Below are 15004 nucleotides of genomic sequence, written 5' to 3' on the forward strand. Positions count from 1 at the left end.
GCTTAATTATAACTAATTATTATATATATATATATATATATATATATATATATATATATATATATATATATATATATATATATATATATTTATGAAAGGCATTTTTTATTTTGCCAATAACTTTGGTGCCGTTTGATGAATCTTCACAAAAATGTTAAAACTAATACAACAGTCATTTCAGCTTCTGTCATGAAAGTTTTGGGGTTTTTGAGGTGATTCATCAAGCGGGCCAAGTAAAAGTGGGGGGAGGGCAAAACATGTTTTTCCCAAGCAATTTCCCGTAGGGATTTTGAACATGACTAGAGCCACAGTGATTTCACAATTTTTAATTGGCAAATACATTTTTATTTTCAATTTGTCCAGAAATATCTCATCCTATGTACATAGTCCATCAAAGCCTAAAAACTCTCTATCGCTCTTCCTTTCACTCTCTTTCTTTTTCTCATTCTTTCAATCTCTTTCTCCCATTCCCACAACCTCTCAGACCCTAATGCACCCACTCCTAGACCCACTCAGACACTCACGCATCCACTCATAGACCTACTCAGTGCACCCACTACTAACGGTTAAACCTAACTTAAACTACACAAACATTAGATATTCTAAAGTTATATTTACACCTTAAATTGATAATTTAACAAACACCTTCAACTTATTATGACTCGTGCACCTCCACACACAGCATACTGAACTTGGTTGCCACACTACATTGACTAATGGTATTTGCAATGTCAAAAGTGTTGTTGTAAATGGTATGATTTCAGACAGTATAAGTGTTGTACAATTAAAGGGTATTAGCAGTGCGTGCAGAATGAGCGAGTTATATTTATTGTAGTGTGGCTGCCATGTTCAATATACTGTGTATGGAGGATGAAAGAGTTATAACAATTTGAAGGTGTTAATAAATTATAAATTTAATGAATAAGCAAAACTTTAGAATGTCTAATGTTGGTGTAGTTTGTGTGGTATAGTGACAAAGAGTTTAGTAGAGTATTGTGTAGTGAAGCTGCATAAAGTGGAGTAGAGTGTGGTAGAATGGAGTGGCATAGAGTGAAGTATTGTACAATGGCAGAGAGTTAGGTAAACTGTCATGTAGTGGAATAGAGTGGAGTGGAGTTCAGTGTAGTGGAATAGCACATAGTGGAGTAGCATGCTGCAGAGTAGAGTGGCAGGGATTGGAGTGGAGTAGTGCGGACTGGCATAGCATATATTGAAGTAAAGTATTGTAGAGTGGCATGAAGTGTTGTATACTGGAGTGGACTGTGGTGTTAAAGAGTGTTGGAAAGTGTCACAGAGTGGAGTAGAGTGGAATGTGATAAAGTGGATTACAGTGTTGTACAGTGTAGTGGCGAGGAGTAGAGTACAGTGCGGTATAGTATGGTGTATAGTGGAGTTACATATTCTATCGTAGAGTTGGTGTGGCATAAAGTAGCATATAGTGGAGTGGCATAGAGTGGAGTAGTGCGTCACACAGTGGAGTATGCTGCAGTGTGGTGCAGCAGCATAGAGGTTGTCGTACAGTGGAGTAGGGTGATATATTGCTGTATAGAGTACAGTAGAGTGTTGTAGACTCACATAGACAGGAGTACATTGTTGTACAGTGGAGTGCTATAGAGTGGAGTATAGTGTGGTAGAGTTGAGGGGCGTAGACTATTGTTGAGTGGAGTACAGTGTTGTTGAGTGGAGTACAACAGAATGGCATGGAGTGGAGCTGGATCGAGCTGAGTGGTGTACAGTGTAATAGCGTAGAGTGGAGTAGCGTAGAGTGCAGTAGCATAGAGCGAGTGGTGTAGAGTGGAGTGGCAGACAGTCGAATAACGTGAAGTGGAGTGCTGAAGAGTGGAGTGACATACTGTGGAATAGAGTAGAGTGGAGTGGGGTACAGTAGACTTATGTACAGTGTAATAGCATAGAGTAGAGTGCTATAGAAAGGAGTGGTGTACAATGGAGTGGCTTTGACTGGAGTGGCATACAGTGGAATGGTGTAGAGTGGATCAGCATACAGTGGACTGCTGTAGAGTGGAGTGGCATCAAGTGGAGTGGCCTACAGTGGAAGATCTTACAGGGGAGTGGTGTACAAAGGAGTGGCATACAGTGAAATAGCGTAGAGTGGAGTATCATAGAGTGAAGTGGCATACAGTGGAGTGGCATACAGTGGAGTGGCATTGACCGTAGTGGCATACAGTGGAGTAGCTTACAATATGTGGCTTAAAGTGGCGTGGCATACACTGGAGTGGCAAACAGTGGAACACCGTACAGTGGAGTGTGGTAGAGTTGAGTGGCTTACAGTGGAAGATTTTACAGTGGAGTTGCATACAGGGGAGTGTGTATTTATTTATATAGCACTGTATTTATGTAAAGCCACAAGGAAGTGGTGTTACTCGGGGCTGCGGGCGGGGGGTGTATGGCCCTGAAGTGTATTCATGTAAAGCCCAGGGGAGGTTGCGGCCCCCCGGTCTGTGGAAGGGCCGCATGGCCCCCCTGCACACAATTACAATGAAACCCTGGGGAGATAGCAGTCCCTGGGCCCCCCCTATATTAGTTAAGGCATTTTGCCCTGGAGAGTTAGTGATCCCTGGGGTGCGGGGGCAGTGTGGTCCCCTGCATGCAATATGTACAAAGCCCCAGGGAGTTGGCAGTCCCTGAGGCAAATCTAGGCCCAGTGCGCCCCACTCCTTATATTTTCCATACTTCGGGGACCTGGCCCACCGGGGGCTTATAAAAAAACAAGTGCAGGAGACCACGCTTGTTATTAAAAAAATGATTACCGTGAATTCGCGATGATGTCGCAAATTCAGGGTACAATTTTTTTTAAAAGTGTGGCCCTGAGGCCAACCCTCTATAAGCACCCAACCTTGCATTGTGCCCCCCTATAAGTACCCAACCTTGCACCGTGCACAGCCTTTGCCCATGCGCAGCAGGGGTTGCCTGCAAGGCCTGGCCTGGAGCCAGTCCCTGTGGCCAACCCCCTAACCACCCGACCCTACTCTGCACATTGCCCTTTGGCTGTGTGCGCCGGGAGCTGGCCGCAGCCTATCTCTCTGGGTGTGAGAATAGGTGTAAGAGGGTGTATATAGGGTGATAGTGGCTGTGAGAGTCTCTGTCTGGGTGTGAGAGTGTGTGCATCAGTGTCTTAGTGGGTGCGTCAGTGTCTGCGCAGGTCTGTGAGTTACTGCATGAGGGTCTGAGTGGGTCTGTGAGTGGGTATGTGAGCGTCTAAGTGGGTCTGTGAGTGGGTGCATAAGTGCCTGAGTGGGTGTGTGAGTGGGAGAAATTGAAAGAGAGACAGACATGGAGAGAGAAAGAAAGTGAGACGGAGAGATATTGAGAGTTTTTTACACTTTGATGTATAATATACTTAGAATTAGATATTTCTGTACAATTTAAAATAAAAAATGTATCAGTCATTTAAAAAAAAAAATAATAATTTGTATTTAAAAACAAAAGAGAGAAGCGAGTCCTGCTGGACACGAACCCTGAAAGCTCAGTGTGAAGGTCTGCAACCTTCACACTGAGACATTGCTTTTTCTTTGTTTTTTTTGCCCTTTACAGGCTATCTGCCAACATGGGCTAAGCCAAAAGGTTTACCTCGCAGTGCCATTGCTTCAGCAATACAGTACAGTGGGGTGGCATAGAGTGGAGTGGCAGAGACTGTAGAGTGTGTTCATATAAACAGATGTAGCATGAAAGTGTGTCAATGGATGTAGATGTGATGTGGCAGGAATATCGATTCTGGGGTGTAAATGATAATTTTTGGTAGTAAGTGTAATTAGTTTAAGTAGTGATAAAGTTATAATTGTGAAAACAATTAGTTATATACTGTGCCGCTGTATACCCTGGTAAAATTGAGGTATACTGCAGTACATGGTGATAACAAGGCAGTATATAATTGGTTAATGGCTGTATTTACAAAACCTAAAAGTCAGCCATGTTGTTTGTAGCACACTTTGGCTGAGATCTGGTTTAGGGCCTGTTATGTTGTAGGTATTACCACTTTATGAAAGTGGTCATAGGTAGTGAAATTGATTTATATTTTTCTATATGTTATGTATCTAATATTTTTCTATATATTTTTAAATCAGTTAAGGGAGAACTGTGGTACTACCTACAAAGTACTGTGGTAGTTACAGGAAAAATATATATATTAGAATTAAAAATACATTGTGGTACACTATATTTGTGAGTGTCTACGTGGGTCTGTGAGTTGGTGTATGAGTGTCTGACTAGGTCTGTGAGTGGGTACAGGAGTCTCTGAGTGCGTCTGTGAGTGAGTGCATGAGTTTCTCAGTGGGTCTGTGAGTGAGTGCATGAGTCTCTGAGTGGGTCTTTGAGTGGGTGAGTGAGCCTGAGTGGCTCTGTGAGTGGGTATGTGAGTGTCTGAGTCAGTCTGTAAGTGAGTACATGAGTCTCAGAGTGGGTATGTGAGTGGGTGAATGAGTGCCTGAGTTCGTCTGTGAGTGGGTGTGTGAGTGTCTCTTTGGGTGTGTCAGTAGCTGCATGAGTGACTCTGTCGCAGAGAAACCACACCTACCCGTTTATCCAACAGTCCACAGTTTTGCACAAAATGTCTATCCAACTGAAGTAGTTTCTACAAGTTAGTTAGTTAGTAAGTGCTACCTCATTGGGTAAAAATCCAGTGAGTATTCTACACTACAGCTGCATAATTGACCACAAGGAAATGTCTCCAGTGAACTTGTGTGCGTTTAGCAATGTCATTGTTCCTCATGCGTCTTTCTCCAGAAATCTGTGTTAACATGAATTCTCCAATAGAGAGGCCAACAAGACTCCAAAGAGGTAAATCTCCACCAAACCAGGGTCCTTCCACTTAGCTAAATGAAGTAAGTGCTTCTTTGTTTGGTGAAGATGTCCTCATATTCCTTGGCATCAAGAGTGCACCATCAGAATCAGCAGGGAACACAATGTGGACGGTGGGGGGAGCCTCAAGGCCCCACGGTCCCAGCCTGCTCCCCGTCTCCTGCAGGAGTAGGCTTTGCTTTTGCACTCAGAGAGCTGCTAAAAAATGCAGCTCCCTGTGTGCAACAGCAATAGTTTCAACTCTTTCCCTGCCCGCATCTCGACAGAAAGAGAGGAAACCTCTACTTTCAGTGGGTGCGAGCACTTTGACAGCTCTTGCCCACCAGAACCAGAGTGTTTGCTATGAGATAGTGGGAGCTCTCAAAGCTCCCACCAAGTCAGAGCAAACAGCTATGTCACCGGGATGGGCACCCCGGGGCACATTGGGAGCCGGTCCTGGGGGGTGGCAGTCCCCAAGGCGATTAATGGCTCCAAGAGGGCCAGCCCTGAGAAGGTGGTGGTCTCCGGGGCCGTATATGGCCCCGGAGGGGTGCCTGGGCCCGGCAGTGTTCATGCAGCCCCCCTCCCCCCTACGTTTTTTTTCAATTTTGGCCCCGGGAGGTTGTGGTCCCAGGGGCCTGAGGGGGTCGCGTGGTCCCTCCCATGTATTTGTTATATTGTGTCCCCAGGGAGGTGGTAGTCCCCGGGGCCTAGGGGGTTTCGAAAGGCCTCCCCAAGCATAATGAACAAAAGCCACTAGGAGGTGGTGGTCCCCGGGGCATAAAAATGCATATGAAGAGGGGCCACCTGCACCCCCTCCTTTAATTTAATAAAGGGGGAATGCCTCCAGGACCTGACCCAGCCAGGGGCTTAAATAAAAAGAAACATAGGAGGCCGCACTTGTTTTTTTGTTGTTGTTCTTTTTGTGGGACTCCGCTGAAGCTGAGTCCCAAGATGGCTGCCAGCAAATCCTGGTTGAAGTGTTGGCAGCCAATCAGAGCTCTACATTTTCCTGTATGAGCTTGTTAATCTTCGTGAAGTCGTTGGGGAGGAACCGAGGCCCTAGATATACAAATTTGGATTTCCTTACATTTTGCACCAACTTCTGAATGGATTTACACCTAATAACAAAAAGCACAAGCTGCCAACAAAATCGAACTTTCTGCCAAATTTGATGCAACTCCGTCCAGCGGTTCAAGCTGTAGTCATGTTCAAAACTCCAATGGGAATTAACATGGGAAATGCACTTTTTTTGACCACCCCTTTTTCGCAGTCCCTGCTTGACAGATCACCCCAAAACTTTGCATGCGCAACAATTACCCGCACACTTTTTTTGTAAAATTCCGTGAAGATCCATCAAACGGCACAAAACATATAGGAAAGTCAAAAAAGCGCTTTTCCTATGGAAACATGGGCCTAGCTATAACTACTTACTGTTGACTGTCATTATATATATATATATATATATATATATATATATATATATATATATATATATTTAAATATGTGTGTGTGTGTGTATATATATATGAATATACATATATATGTATATATATGTGTGTGTGTATGTGTATATATATATACATATATATATATATATATATATATTCCATCCTCAGATTTGGGTTAACAGTAGTCTGTTGTTTATATTTATGTTTAATTTAGTGGAGTGAGCAATGAGTAGATATTTAAACATTCACAAAACACCTGACCTGTGAGCAAGGAGCAGAGGCTCCGAAATGCGTCAGGATTCCTGTGTTGAATTTACAATAAACACGCATCTGCACTAGAGTCATGGTACGTTGTTTCTATACTCTGAGGTGAATGCCTCGTGGGTCTTTCTGACAATGCGTTTGTGGATATACATATATATATATATATATATAATAATAATGGAAACAAATAAAATAATTGGCACCCACCATATAAGATGTAAGGTACAAAAAAATGTAACCAATGAAATAATGAAATAAATAAAATAATTAGCACCCACTATGTAAGATGTAAGGTAACAAAAAAAATGTAACCAATGAAATTCAAACAGTTAGCAACTAGGAACGTTTTCTCAATTAACCCTTTCACTGATAGGCCTTCCTCCCCTCACCCAAGTGCTGAACCCTTTTTTGGCTATCTGGGGTAGTTTGCGCATAGGGCACCATTACTTTTTTCCACATGAGGTATCCACACCAAATTTGTGTCCTTTTTTTCAACATCCTGGGAATTCTAAAGGTGCCCAGGATTTGTGGATTCCCCTGGAGGGGACTGAAAAATAGACAAAATATAGCAAAATGTAAATGTTTATTTTAAAACAAATTACGAAAAAGTGCTTCAGATAAAAGTGTCTGTTTCGTTCCCTAAAGATGGCTTCCACGAACAGTTTGCTGCGCTAAAGGCACTCTCTTCCCAGCTTTCAGGAACATGCAGAGCTGAATCAAAGGAACTAATTTTGTACCACAGTTTTGGAATTTTTCTAAGAGTTATCCTATTTCCCATTTTTTGTGCTATCAGCCTGCTTCCAGTTAGTGGTGGAAACCAGTATGAAATCCAGAAAATCTAAAGATTTCCGAAAAGTAGACAAAATTCCAAATTTATCAAGAGGTCATGGGCCGTATTTATACTCTGGTTGCGCCGAATTTGCGTCGTTTTTTTCGACGCAAATTCGACGCTAAACTAACGCCAACTAACGCCATATTTATACTATGGCGTTAGACGCTTCGGGCGCCAAAGTGACCGGAGTGTGCGTCATTTTTTAGCGTGAACCCCTTCCTTGCGTTAATGATATGCAAGGGAGGCGTTCCCGTCTTAAAAAATGACTCCCAGGCCTTTACGTGGTATTTATACTCCCGGGCAAAAATGACGCCCGGGAGTGGGCGTGGCCAAAAACGGCGCATTTGCGCCGCTTTTTAACGCCTGGGTCAGGCATGGCGTTAGGGGACAAGTGGGCTCAAAATGAGCCCAGAGTGCCCTCCCCTGCCCCCAGGGACCCCCCCTGCCACCCTTGGCCACCCCAGGAGGACACCCAAGGATGGAGGGACCCATCCCATGGACATTAAGGTAAGTTCAGGTAAGTTTTTTTTTTTTTTTTTTTTGTGGCATAGGGGGGCCTGATTTGTGCCCCCCTACATGCCACTATGCCCAATGACCATGCCCAGGGGACAGAAGTCCCCTGGGCATGGCCATTGGGCAAGGGGGCATGACTCCTATCTTTACAATGATAGGAGTCATGTTGATGGGGGATGGGCGTCGAAAAAAAATGGCGCAAGTCGGGTTACGACGATTTTTTCGACGTAACCTGACTTGCCCCATTTTAAGACGCCCATACGCCATTTTCCCCCTACGCCGGCGCTGTCTGGTGTACGTGGCTTTTTTCCACGCAAACCAGGCAGCGCCGGTCTGCTTGCGCCGGCTAACGCCATTCCATAAATACGGCGCCCGCATGGCGCTTCAGAATGGCGTTAGACGGCGCAAAATTTTTTGACGCTAAACTGCGTTAGCGCAGTTTAGCGTCAAAAAGTATAAATATGGGCCCATATGTGTAGATCCCTTAAGGCTTTCCCAACCAAAATAACGGTTGACAAAAATAAATATTGAAAATGAATAGGAAAAAAGGGCCTTTGTGACAGCAATTTCATCTGTAATTTTTTACACAATGGCAAATGACAAAAGCAATATACCATTATGTCCGCTAGACCCCTCTGATTGTGGGGATATATAGGGTTTGTAGATTCTCCAAGAACCCAAGTTACCCAGATCAAACAACTGAGCTGTACCTCACAATGGTTTTTCATTGAATACCGATTGTAGACCAATTCTAATAGCAAAATAGGCAAAGTGAAAAAGGGGTATCAAGGAAATGTTTGTAGTTATGAAATGGGCACACAATATAGAATTTAGAAGTAGTGATAATTTCTACATTTCTGAATTTGTGAGTCCCCGTACTAGCGTTTGATTTGAAGGGTATTTTTCAAAATGTCTCTTTCTTATACCCTGGTTTACATTTGAAAGGCACAAATGCAGAAAAATCCAATTGGTAATAACAAATGTTCTACTATTCCATGCTCCTACAAGTCTCACTTTCACCACATTGTTGTACCCAGAATCCCCTGCAAACCTCAAAGATTGACTAAGAAAAACACATTTCATCATATTTCTTTGATGAAAGTTCTGAAATCTGCAGGGAGCCACCAACCTCCTCCCACCCGGCATTTCCCAAGTCTCCTGATAAAAATGGTACCTTACTTTTGTGGTCAGACCTAGTGCCCGCCACAGGAAACGCCCAAAACGCACCATGGATGCAGCACATTTTTCCACCGAAAACTGACCCTTTTTTTCTCGCTGTGGGTAGCTCTAGATTTTGGACCCTAACGCAGCCAGCACATAGGGAAACCTAGACAATCTCCACATTTTTTACAACTAGACACCTGGGGTATCCAGGATGGGCTGACTTGCGTGGTTCTCGCCAAGCTATTTTTTTTTATACTAAGAATCCCCTGTAAACCTCAAACATTCACTAAAAAAACACATTTTCCTCACATTTCTGTAATGGAAAGTTCTGCAATGAACCATGAACTTCCTTCCACCTAGCATTCCACCAAGTCTCCCGATAAAAATAGTACCACACTTGTGAGAGTAGACCTAGTGCCCGGGACAGGAAACGACCCAAACCACAACATGGACGCAGTGCATTTTTTGACTAAAAACTGAAACTCTTTTTCCGAAGTGGATAGCTCTAAATTTTGGACCCTAGCTCAGCGAGCACCTCGAAAAACCTAGCCAACCTGTAGATTTTTTAAAACACCTAGAGGAATTCAGTGTGGGCTGACCTGCGTGGCTTAGATTAGGTTGTTTTACCCACAATACCCTGCAATCCTCAAACTTTGCCTGAAATCATACCTCCTCCTTACATTTCTGTGATGGAAACTTCCAGAATTCACAGGAATCCACAAAATATCTACCACCTAGCATTGGCCCACTTGTGCCAATGTTACCACTGCCCCACTTGTGTGGCTGGGCCTAGTGCTGAGAAAGGAATAGATGCAAATGCAAAAGAATAGAGAAAACTCCAAGTACCAACATGTAAATATACTACAGCAAATATACTAAAACGTCATAAAAATAAATAAAACCCAACATTTTTAAAAGTAAAAACCCATAAAAAGTACACTAAAATATAACAAAAGTGTTAAATAAAAAGTAAATCTTAAATAAAGAAGAAAACCAATATGGGGGAAACAAGAAATCTTCAACAAACAGATTAAAAAACAATCCAAAAAAGCAGAAAGGAAAAGAGAAAAATACATAGCTCGAAAGGTAACTGTGACGGGCCGGACAAGGCCGACCCGCACAATATCTCGGCCGATGCTGACGCTTCTTGGGCTGACCCGGATGTGTCTCTGGGTTCTACCAATCACGTGAGCTCGAGTCCATCTCTGCGGGAACCTGGGCTGTTAAAGAGCCAGGTCGCGCATCAGAGAGAGAGAACGGTGGGTGGGCGAGAAGAATCGGATGTTTTGGAACGGCGAGTACAGAGGACCTCGAGGACGAGTCTGGAAAGGTCGACAGGATCCAAGTACAGAGGGAATTCCCAGTACCATCTGCACCCCTCGAGTGCAGTACAGGAGAGAAGACAGGACTGCTGCGGTCTTGATCAGGGACGAAGGAACTCGGCTCTGGGAAGCAGAACACTAGCACCCGCCACGCTTCAGGAGAAGTGTGGCAGAATCAGGTACGGGGCTGTGGCCGGGGCAGGGTTAGGGAGGACGGTAGGGAGACAACACTTTGGGTTTCACTATTGAAAGGTATAAGAGACACGAGAGATAAAGGAAAGCACGAAAGGTTTGGGGCACAACTTGGGGAGGATCAAGAGGGGGAAAAGGGGTTTGGAAGTATAGAAGAAGCAGGAAAGCATTGAAAAATATAAGAATCAGGATCCAGTAAAAGTAAGAAAAGTGAGGACGAGGAACCGCAACTATAGGGAAAATAGACTCACGAAAAGAAGAGAGAACACAGGAAAATAAATAAAAGAAAGCCCGAAACAACCTCAGCAGGACAGAACAGAGAAAAGCAGAAACAGGAGAGAGAGAAGAAACAAGTACACAAACCCCCCCCCCCCCATAAAGACCAGAAACAGAGCCAAACGAGGAAAAGGGAAAAGGCAGAGACATAGACAGAAAAGAGAATAAGGGAAGGGAAATTCCACGATCACTTACCGAGACTATTCTTCTTCTTCTTCTTCCCACACGTGCTTCCCAAGAGACCTATGAAGAATACAGAGAGAAGAAGAAGAGATCATTAAACCCTGTCTGGAGAACAGAAACTTAATACAAAAGACTTTCATCACCAGAAACTGTTATATAAAAAAAAAAAATACCACTTACCTGTAGAATCAACGAGTCCTGTGTGATTGCTAGCGCCCGTCCTGCGACAGTAACCTTGCACACGTAATTAATGTTTGACTGTGGCTCTATACCATTTGCCATTTCTGGGACAAAGTATAGTTGTAAATGGCAGGCTGAAATAGTGTTGGGCTGTGGACTGCTGGCTATTAACTGTCACTGCAAGACTCTATATATTTCATCAGCGGGACAATGGGGAAAAGGGAAACAACCTTAGCGGGAAGCACAGACCCCCATACAAAACACCGGTGTTCAACAATTTGAACTTTCCTAGTAAGGGCTGTGGATTTGGTGGCGAATTAAATCAAACTGGCAAAGCGGAGCCTTTCTCTTACAATGGAGCAGCTCTTGATTCCTCTCTCGCCTCTCTCAACCACCTCACACAGGGTGGCTGGGGCATCACAACTGGACGAGACCACAGTCCTAACTCAGGCCCCAATCTCTTCTAATCAGCCTCAGAGGTTTAGCCCTGGGAGGCCGGGGCTAATTATTCCCTGTTCAGTCAGAGGCCTGTAACACATGAATGACCCTGCTTTTGTTTCTGCTGTGAGTCCTCTGGAGTTGGGGAGAACTACTAAGCGGAAGAAGAGAGTGCCAAATTTGAAAAGGGTGCAGGAACCAGATGGACTACCTGTTTCAACTGAAACTTTACTTCCTTCATATGATTCTTTATATGCGACCTATTGGACACGAAGTTGCATCCTATGTATGCACGTCTTGAGTACATAGGAGACAGCCTGAGTTAAGTCAATTAGCAAAATCAGGTAAAGCCCGTGCTAAACAGAGCGGTATGACCGAACTATCTAAACCTGCTTGTTATCACCCAATGTCACTGAATGATTCAACGGTAAAGATCTTGGGCCAAGTTATCCTGGGGAAACTAGAGTCTTGGGCAGAAGAAAACACATTTTTTAGCCCTTTACAATACGGTTTTCGACCAGGTTTGGGGACTACAGAACCGGCACTGAATCTTACACTTGCCCTGGATAAACATGTGACAGCCAGGAGAGTGGTCCACATACAGGGAGTGCAGAATTATTAGGCAAGTTGTATTTTTGAGGATTAATTATATTATTGAACAACAACCATGTTCTCAATGAACCCAAAAAACTCATAAATATCAAAGCTGAATATTTTTGGAAGTAGTTTTTAGTTTGTTTTTAGTTTTAGCTATGTTAGGGGGATATCTGTGTGTGCAGGTGACTATTACTGTGCATAATTATTAGGCAACTTAACAAAAAACAAATATATACCCATTTCAATTATTTATTATTACCAGTGAAACCAATATAACATCTCAACATTCACAAATATACATTTCTGACATTCAAAAACAAAACAGTGACCAATATAGCCACCTTTCTTTGCAAGGACACTCAAAAGCCTGCCATCCATGGATTCTGTCAGTGTTTTGATCTGTTCACCATCAACATTGCGTGCAGCAGCAACCACAGCCTCCCAGACACTGTTCAGAGAGGTGTACTGTTTTCCCTCCTTGTAAATCTCACATTTGATGATGGACCACAGGTTCTCAATGGGGTTCAGATCAGGTGAACAAGGAGGCCATGTCATTAGATTTCCTTCTTTTATACCCTTTCTTGCCAGCCACGCTGTGGAGTACTTGGACGCGTGTGATGGAGCATTGTCCTGCACGAAAATCATGTTTTTCTTGAAGGATGCAGACTTCTTCCTGTACCACTGCTTGAAGAAGGTGTCTTCCAGGAACTGGCAGTAGGACTGCGAGTTGAGCTTGACTCCATCCTCAACCCGAAAAGGCCCCACAAGCTCATCTTTGATGATACCAGCCCAAACCAGTACTCCACCTCCACCTTGCTGCCATCTGAGTCGGACTGGAGCTCTCTGCCCTTTACCAATCCAGCCACGGGCCCATCCATCTGGCCCATCAAGACTCACTCTCATTTCAACAGTCCATAAAACCTTAGAAAAATCAGTCTTGAGATATTTCTTGGCCCAGTCTTGATGTTTCAGCTTGTGTGTCTTGTTCAGTGGTGGTCGTCTTTCAGCCTTTCTTACCTTGGCCATGTCTCTGAGTATTGCACACCTTGTGCTTTTGGGCACTCCAGTGATGTTGCAGCTCTGAAATATGGCCAAACTGGTGGCAAGTGGCATCGTGGCAGCTGCACGCTTGACTTTTCTCAGTTCATGGGCAGTTATTTTGCGCCTTGGTTTTTCCACACGCTTCTTGCGACCCTGTTGACTATTTTGAATGAAACGCTTGATTGTTCGATGATCACGCTTCAGAAGCTTTGCAATTTTAAGAGTGCTGCATCCCTCTGCAAGATATCTCTCTATTTTTGACTTTTCTGAGCCTGTCAAGTCCTTCTTTTGACCCAAAGGAAAGGAAGTTGCCTAATAATTATGCTCACCTGATATAGGGTGTTGATGTCATTAGACCACACCCCTTCTCATTACAGAGATGCACATCACCTAATATGCTTAATTGGTAGTAGGCTTTCGAGCCTATACAGCTTGGAGTAAGACAACATGCATGAAGAGGATGATGTGGTCAAAATACTCATTTGCTAATAATTCTGCACTCCCTGTATGGCTTTTATGGACCTCTCCTACACCTTCAACATGGTAGACAGGGAATTATTGTGGGAACTGATGAAGCAGGCAGGTATAGATGTCCCAATACTTGCCCTCATAAGGCATCTTCTCCAGGATTTGTTTACCAGACTGTGTCACTCTATGAAGGGGGATTGTACAGCACCAATCAGGGTGGGAAAGGAGTACATCAGGTCTGCATTTTGGCTCTCTTTCTCTTCTTATTTTGTTTAAATTCCCTAGGTTCTACATTCAGTAAGTGTACAGATGACTTCCCTAGAATTGGTAATCATTCAGTGCCAGTTTTGCTGTACGCGGCGTGCACAGCAAACGGCCTCCAGAAACTTTTAGATGGGTTTAATGATTTCATGTTGGGTCTTAAGTTTAAAGTTAATCAGCAGAAGCCTTTTATAATGTCCTGTGGCCCCAAAAAACTTAAATCCAAAACATTTTAAATAGGGGGAAGGTCGATTGAAAAAACTTCAACTTCTAATTATTTAGGTTTTTTATTTGATGTACACAGGAGATGGGGTAGGATAATGACCAGTAGAGCACAACAAATGGGGGGATTTTTAGGTTTGCTACCAGATTAGGACAGAAGCTGGTACAGGAGTTGGTTTAACTTTATAAAAGCAAAACGCCTAGTGGTGGATACCTATGGTGCAGGAGTTTGCCTCAGGGAAACTCCAGGCTATGGAAAATAATTTTTTGTGCAGGCTTATAGCTATCCCTGGAGCTACTGCGAGCTTTCATTGCACACACGAACTAGGAGTAGAATACATAGAAGATCACATTGCCAGCACCTTTATATCTATGGTTAAAGATATGGAGTACCCCACAAGCCCGATTTCTGAGACAAGTGTTGTTAGACTGTCTGAGCCTGGACAATATGATGTCAATCCCATGGATAGCGTATTTAAAAAACAATTTTCATAGCCTTGGTCGTGGCCATTTTTAAACAACACTGAACAGATTTCCCAGATTCATAATTAAAGCTAAAACAGCTGTATGAATGTTTCAAAGAGAAACCTAGACTTGTGGGTATTTTGGATATGCCCTCAGTCATAAGATACATGCAAATTAGCTCCACCTCGGTGATGGACCATATCTGTAATGGATCAACAACCTGGAACAGAGATTTTATTTGACTAGATTAAGGCTGAATACAGTCCAGTATCTAGTGGCTTTTCCAGTTGGTTGCTCTTTGCATTCATCTTTTCCAGCTTGCCCGTGTGATGGGCATACAG

The 15004-nt window shown here is 43.5% G+C and overlaps 1 long non-coding RNA gene across 1 annotated transcript in view; it reads left to right on the forward strand.

The window, feature by feature from the left end:
- Positions 1-10218: 10218 nt before the first annotated feature.
- LOC138250047 (uncharacterized) overlaps positions 10219-15004 on the forward strand; it is a 55826-nt gene continuing 51040 nt past the window's right edge. The window contains exon 1 of the long non-coding RNA XR_011194884.1: positions 10219-10519. This is a non-coding gene — a long non-coding RNA (uncharacterized lncRNA). The remainder of the gene's footprint in view (positions 10520-15004) is intronic.

The sequence above is a fragment of the Pleurodeles waltl genome, chromosome 8, assembly GCF_031143425.1.
Source record: "Pleurodeles waltl isolate 20211129_DDA chromosome 8, aPleWal1.hap1.20221129, whole genome shotgun sequence".
Taxonomy (NCBI): domain Eukaryota; kingdom Metazoa; phylum Chordata; class Amphibia; order Caudata; family Salamandridae; genus Pleurodeles; species Pleurodeles waltl.